The sequence below is a fragment of the Bubalus bubalis genome, chromosome 7 (assembly GCF_019923935.1).
Source record: "Bubalus bubalis isolate 160015118507 breed Murrah chromosome 7, NDDB_SH_1, whole genome shotgun sequence".
Taxonomy (NCBI): domain Eukaryota; kingdom Metazoa; phylum Chordata; class Mammalia; order Artiodactyla; family Bovidae; genus Bubalus; species Bubalus bubalis.
Window position 1 is genome coordinate 84,352,354 of NC_059163.1, and position 7,563 is coordinate 84,359,916.

At 38.4% G+C, this 7,563-nt stretch overlaps 1 pseudogene; it reads right to left on the reverse strand.

The window, feature by feature from the left end:
* Positions 1-1,108: 1,108 nt before the first annotated feature.
* On the reverse strand, positions 1,109-4,339 carry LOC102412378 (annotated as a pseudogene).
* Positions 4,340-7,563: the final 3,224 nt, after the last annotated feature.

The following is a 7,563-nucleotide window of genomic DNA, read 5'->3' on the forward strand; positions in this document are numbered from 1 at the left end:
TGGTAGATGATGCCTCTCTGGGGCCGTGGTTGCCCCCTTCCGGCTCTGGCTGCCCCCACCTGCCTGTCTCTGGCGGATGGGCTGGTCCACAGCCAGCTAGCTCTGCTCAGTCATTTGTTCTGTGAGCGAGCCTGGCAGTGTCTTAGGTTAGGACTTTTCGCAGGGTAGCTATCCCACAGTCTGGTTTGGTATCTCAAGTTAGTTCCCTCAGATTGCCCTTGGGGCATTCAGGCCTGGTCCTTACTCTAAGCAATTCAGCCCCTGCCTCCCTGCCCAGCCCCATTTGCTAGTGGCGGATGAGGGCGTCTGCACTGCTTCTCTGCTGGGAGTTACTGTTGGGCACATAATCTGTGGGTTTTAATTATTTATTTATTTTTCCTCCTGGTTATGTTGCCCTCTGAGGTTCCAAGGCTTGCCACAGACTCACCAGTGAAAGTGTTTCCTGGTGTTTGGAAACCTCTCTTTTTTTAAGACTCCCTTCCTGGGACAGATCTCTGTCCTTACCTCTTTTGTCTCTCTTTTTGTCTTTTATATTTTTTCCTACCTCCTTTCGAAGACAATGGGCTGCTTTTATGGGTGCCTGATGTCCTCTGCCAGCATTCAGAAGTTGTTTTGTGGAATTTACTCAGCGTTCAAATGTTCTTTTGATGAATTTGTGGGGGGGAAAGTGGTCTCCCCATCCTATTCCTCTGCCATCTTAAGACCGCCCCCCTGCCCTGTTTTTTCCATTCAGGTTTTAAAAAGTGAAACGAGCACTTCAGCTGACACTATAATGGAGCAAAGCAGGCTTTTTCGAGCATAAACTGATGCCACCTCTTGGTCATAAACCCTGCAGAGATTCAAAATGAGTCTCAAATTTCAAAGAGAGTCAGCAGAGAGTGTGAAGATATATGAACAGAGGAGAAAGCTGCTGAAGGCACAAAGGACCCCAAGGGATTTTTAGAACCGCTTTCATTTAATAAGCCAGTAGTATAGCAACCTAAAGACCTTGGCTGTGATCACACCAGGATGTTTTTAATGGATTGCTGTGGGGAAACATGATGAGCACCCACCATCCTCTGGCTTATGGTGCTAAGTGGGCAGCTCCAGCACCAACTCCATGGCGAGCCTATAGCTGGGGGGTGTAGTAGAGGTATTTCTTGTCATATGGGAGCTCTTTGGTGAAAATAATCCTTTAGGGAAAAGTTTTTCTGCTTCCTCTTCAGGAATGGTTGGAAGGACCATCATGCTGTCCCCATTCTTCCATTCAACCGGGGTGACTTCCTTCTTCTCTGCTCTCAGCTGGAAAGAGAATCTCATCAAAGTTCCTGCCAGTGGTAGCTGAGTAGAGGATGGACAGTTTCGGTTTATTATCAGGACCAAAAGTAAACACCACATGAGCGGTCACAGGCATGACCTTTTTGTCATTCTCTGGTGGGTCCAACATGCCCAACTGGCTGGCTAGGTCCCCATTCTTATCATCAGTGATGGGAAAAGGTAACTTTTTTGTGGCTCTTCACCATTGTAAGCATTGATATCCTTGCCTCATGCAAGATAGTCTTCCACGCTGTCTATGGAAAGAGCAATCATCTTAACTTTTCTCTTGGCAAATTCTGGTGCCAGATTTGCTGCTCTGCCGAGTTATGTGGTACACACTGGGGTAAAGTCCCGAGGATGGGAGAAGAGAATTCCCTGTGAGTCACCCAGATAGTCATGGAAACAGATGCGGCTGATGGTAGTACTCGCCTCAAAGTTGGGAGCCTCATCCTGGAGGAGGAGACCTCCGCCCCTGGCAGCAGCAGTGATATGGATGTAGGAGGAGATGCAGGACCGACAGCCACTAGCCTGTGGTTCTAATTTCTCCAGTTGCACATTTTTAATGTGCTTAGTTTTTGTTATTGAGTGATAGAATTTTCCTATATATTTTGAATATTAATCCTTTATCAGACATATGGTTTACAAATATTTCCTCCCATTCCATAGGAAATTTTATTGATTACACTGTTCATTTCTTAGTTGCCTATGCTTTTGTGTCATATAAAAAATGCATTGTAAAGATTGAGGTAGAAATTATTTTTTTTATTCTAGGAGTTTTACAATTAAAGTCTTATGTTTAAGGTTTTAAGTTGATTTCTGTATATGGTGTAAGATAAGGGTCCAATTTCATTCTTTTGTATATGAATATGCAGTTATCTCAACAGTATTCATTGAAGAAGTTATTTTTTGCCCACTTTATACTCTTGGCACTTTTGTTAAAGATCATTTGATTAAACATGTGTGGGTTTATTTGAGGGTCCTTCATTCTGTTCTATTGGTCTATGTGTTTCTTTATATGCCAGTATCATACTGTTTTGATTCCTATAGCTTTGTAATACAAATAGAAAATTAAAAGTATGATGCCTCTAACTTTTTCTTTCTTCTTTCACAAGATTGCTTTAGCTATTTTGAATCTTTGTGGTTACATTTGATTCTTGAGGATTACTTTTCCAGCATTTTCGAAAAATGCAATTGAAATTTTGCCATGGATTTTATTAAATCTGTAAATCTGGTCCCATAACTTCATGGGAAATAGATGGGAAAATAGTGGAAACCGTGTTAGACTTTATTTTTTGGGGCTCCAAAATCACAGGAGATGGTGATTCCAGCCATAAAATTAAAAGACACTTACTCCTTGGAAGGAAAGTTATGACCAACCTAGATAGTATATTCTAAAGCAGAATATTACTTTGCCAACAAAGGTCCACCTAGTCAAGGCTATGGTTTTTCCAGTGGTCATGTATGGCTGTGAGAGTTGGACTGTGAAGAAGGCTGAGCACCGAAAAACTGATGCTTTTGAACTGTAGTGTTGGAAAAGACTCTTGAGAGTCCCTTGGACTGCAAGGAGATCCAACCAGTCCATTCTAAAGGAGATCAGTACTGGGATTTCTTTGGAAGGTATGATGCTAAAGCTGAAACTCCAGTACTTTGGCCACCTCATGTGAAGAGTTGACTCATTGGAAAAGACTCTGATGCTGGGAGAGATTGGAGGCAGGAGAAGGGGACGACAGAGGATGAGATGGCTGGATGGTATCACTGACTCGATGGACATGAGTTTGAGTGCACTCTGGGAGTTGGTGATGGACAGGGACTCCTGGCGTGCTGTGATTCATGGGGTCGCAAAGAGTCGGACATGACTGAGCGACTGCACTGAACTGAACTAAACTGAAATCACTACAGACCGTTCCTGTTGGATCAGCAGTAAAGAAACTTCCTGCCAATGCAGGAGATGCAGAAACGATTCCTGCATCTGGAAGACCATCTGGAGAAGGAAATGGCAACCCACTCCAGTATTCTTGCTTGAGAAATCCCATGGACAGAGGAGCCTGGTGGCCTACAGAGTCAAAAAGATTCAGACATGACTTAGACAAACAGCAGTAGCAATCTGTGAACACACACTGTTTTTCCATTCAGGTGTGTCTTCTTCAATTTCTTCCCTTAATGTCTTATAGTTTTCAATGTACAAGTCTTTAACTTCCTTGGTTAAATTCATCCTCAAGTATTTTATTCTTTTTGAAGTTGTTATAAAAATGATTGTTTTCTTCATTTCTTTTTTTCCTGAGAGTTTATGCTTAATGTATAGAAATGCAACTAATACTTGAATGTTGCTTTTGTATTCCTGAAACTTTACTGAAATTAATAACATGGAAGGAAAGAAAATAATAGAATTGTATTTGGTAAAAGGTGCTGATAGACTGAAAAATTTCCAGTGAGACTACCAATGTCTTAGCTCTCAACTTTTCTTCCCTGAACTCTTGCTAAATCCAAATTGGTCAGCCAGTGGCTATTCACTCATTCAACAAACATTCAATTATTCATCATGGGCTTAATTACAGCCCCAGTCTTAATTATGCTGCATCCAGTCCTATGATTAAGGCAACCTCAGTTTCTCCATGCTGGCCAAAAATTTCAACAATTTTTTCAACAATGGTTAGAACCAAGTCATACCAAACTCTAGTAACCTTCCCCAATCTATTTTATAAATTTTTGTTTCCTGTTTTCACAGAGGCATCTTTTTATTTTTTAAACTGTTCTCATATAGCAAAGATGTAGTAAAAATTACAGTTAATGGCTTTGGTTGTCTTTCTCCTTCAATGACTCCAATTTTAGCATAGTTTCTAAAAATGTAACTAATCTGGAATTAATGGAATTTTCTATTTATTTTCCAAACAAAATGTAATATGGTAAGACAGTATACTGAAAAGAAGTACAATAATTCCTTGACATCCATGAGGGATTGGTAATACACCTCCCTCAAATCTCCCCACAAGGCCCCCATACCAAACCTGAGATGCTCGGATTCCTTAGTCAGTTCCACATTCATGATTCAACCAACTGGGACAAGACCAGCTGTTGGCTGACTCTGGATGCCAAACAGCTGATTTCATGGGCAAGATGGTGCAGGTTATACTGAAATTTGCTATTTTAGTCAATCTGATGCTTTTAGATTATGTCACTGCCTTATTTGATTGAATAGGTCATATAGTGACACTGTATTTTCTTTTACTTATTAAATATATTTTGTTCAGAGTTTATGTGCTAGTTGTTCTGTAAAACCAAATATAATGCTATTTATATTTCTCTAAATAATCCTAATTAACAAATTAAGGTTTTCCTTCTTAAAAATAAAACTAATACAATGCTTTTTGATGTATTTATGATTCCTGTTCATTAATGTGTTATAACAGTCATGCATATGCACACTTATACATCCTTTCACTTAAGTTGGTAAATAATTATAGAAACAGGAATTTGAATTCTGTACTTATAGTAATTCCTTCTTGATTCTAACTAGTTATTATTATTTTCTGTAGTGATAAGATACATTACAATAGTAAACTAGTTATATTATTTTAAATCTATCAGGATTCATGTATATAGAACCATAATATATTTCTTACAAAAAAATCTGCCTTTTGGATATCAGGAGATTTTTTTCTTTTTGGTTCAGGTAAGATAACACTGATTTTGTAATAGCAGAATGTGTGTGTGTGTGTGTGTGTGTGTGTGCATGAGTGTGTGTGTGTGTGTGTGTGTGTATCTATGTTAAAATACCGTTTAAATTAAAATGTCAAATTCAGCTTAGCACTGGAAGGGCAGTCAATGATTGTTTGAGGAATGGCTGTCAGCTTGTCTTTTGTCCTGTCAAATTGCAAGCTCTGCTATGGTGACTATTTTAGGCCAAAGGATCACAGAACTCTATATCAATAGTGGCTCAGTAAAACTGGAAGAAAGTTGAGACAATCTATTAATTGTTTTGGAGATTGGATTTTGCACTTTGAATTATTTAAGGATATTTTTGCCACCTTCCCTACTGTTGAATGAATAAGTCAGGAATCCATTCAAGTAAGGCATGAAAAAAAGAAGTTGAAATCCATCAGGGTAGCAATTTCCATGAAAAGTTGAATATTTTAGCCTTGTGCTGTAGTTGTAGAGGCCATGTTTGTTCTGTTATTTGCAAAAGCAAATTTTTACTTGTAGGTATTTTTTTTAATTTTCTCAATGACTATGCATTTAGAAAAATTTTATATACATTTGTAAATATCTATCAATTTATAGCCTGAAAAGATTTGATGATTAGGATTCTTGGGCTCTTTTTTTCAAGTGATGAGAAAGGTCTAGGTTTAACTCACCCATGTAGATCCTCCAGAATTGCCCAGGAAATCCAGTGGTGTTAGCAGCTATATCTAGCCATAGTGTTGGTGTCAGCTGCTCCAACTGTGTCCTCGTGACATTGTAACCTGACTGTCCCTTGCATTGTAATCATGATGCAGTAGTTGAAACTTAGCATTGCTGTCTTTCTTTCTGTGTATCTAGTTTTGCAAACTTCCTGCCAGCCTTATGGGCTAATCAGTAGCTTTCCTACATTTTCTTTTTATTTGAAATAGAGTTTATTTCTCAAGCTCAAAATGACAGAACCAGCACTTAAACAGAAAATTTGCAGCTACATTCTCAAGTGTAAGCTAAATTAAAATTGCTATATTTTCCTTCTGAAATAATTATGGTCATTATAAAATGACCATAATTTTAGTCAGCTTCACTTTGTTTTATCCTTAAAGTCTATTTTATTGGATAGTAATATAGCTACAAGCAGTTTTTATTTTTGTTTAACTTAGAATTTACATGTTATAACTTTTTTGATTCTTAACCTTCTTCTAGCCTGTGTCCTTCCATCTTAGATATGTCTCTTATAAACCACATAGAATTGTCAGTGAATTATGTATATTCCAACAGAGGAAAGAGTGACAGACTTTATGTTTTGGGGCTCCAAAATCACTGCAGATGGTGACTGCAGCCATGAAATTAAAAGATGCTTACTCCTTGGAAGAAAAGTTATGACCAACCTAGACAGCATATTAAAAAGCAGAGGCATTACTTTGCCAACAAAGGTCCATCTAGTCAAGGCTATGGTTTTTCTAGCAGTCATGTATGGATGTGAGATTTGGACTATAAAGAAAGCTGAGTGTTGAAGAATTGACGCTTTTGAACTGTGGGGTTGAAGACTCTTAAGAGTCCCTTGGACTGCAAGGAGATCCAACTGTTTCATCCTAAAGGAAATCAGTCCTGAATATTCATTGGAAGGATTGATGCTGAAGCTGAAACTCCAAGACTTGGGCAACCTGATGCGAAGAACTGGTTCATTTGAAAGTATCCTGATGCTGGAAAGATTGAAGGCAGGAGGAGAAGGGGACAACAGAGAGTGAGATGGTTGGATGGCATCACCAACTCAGTGGACATGAGTTTGAGTAAACTCCAGGAGTTGGTGATGGACAAGGAGGCCTGGCGTGTTGCAGTTCATGGGGTTGCAAAGAGTCAGACAGGACTGAGTAACTGAACTGAACTGAACAACCTTACAATAGATAAACAGTCATTCCTGGTGAAGTGGGCAGATCTATAAATCATGAACCTCTTTGAACTTGAAATCCAATAGCAAGCCCTGGAGAGAAAGGCATGTGGGTTACCATCACCATAAACTGCTTTTCACTAGTAGCAATATATTTTATCCTTGCAGCAATTTACTCAAGCTATTTAATGCAAGTATAATTGTATACATTTTATTGTTGAGCACAGGAAAATCAATTTCTCAAAGAGGCACAAGAAGAAAAACAAGGGTTCAAATTCATAGCCTGTGATTTTATGATGTATTCTTTTTAAAAAATATATCATTTTCATGCATTGAACTGAGATTAAATTGATTGTCCAGCTTCATGCAATCTCTTTCGAATCCACTCATTTACTTTTTCTCACTTCTATCTTCATATGCCCTTTGATACATGACTCCAAAAATCACATTCTGTCTGGGAAGCAAATGGTTAAATTTGAAGGGAGGGAAGATATAGGGAGACAGATTTTTTAAAAAAACAATTTCCTAAAAAATAGTATTCTGTGCATGTATTTATATACTATTTGCTAGACTTTGTTCTATAGGCTTTTACCTGCATTGATTAATTAAATTTGCATAGCAATCATATAAGGTAGTAATAGTTAAATTATTCATTTTATTCTTATTTTGCAGGTGTGGGAACTAGACAGAGAGATTAAGGGTCT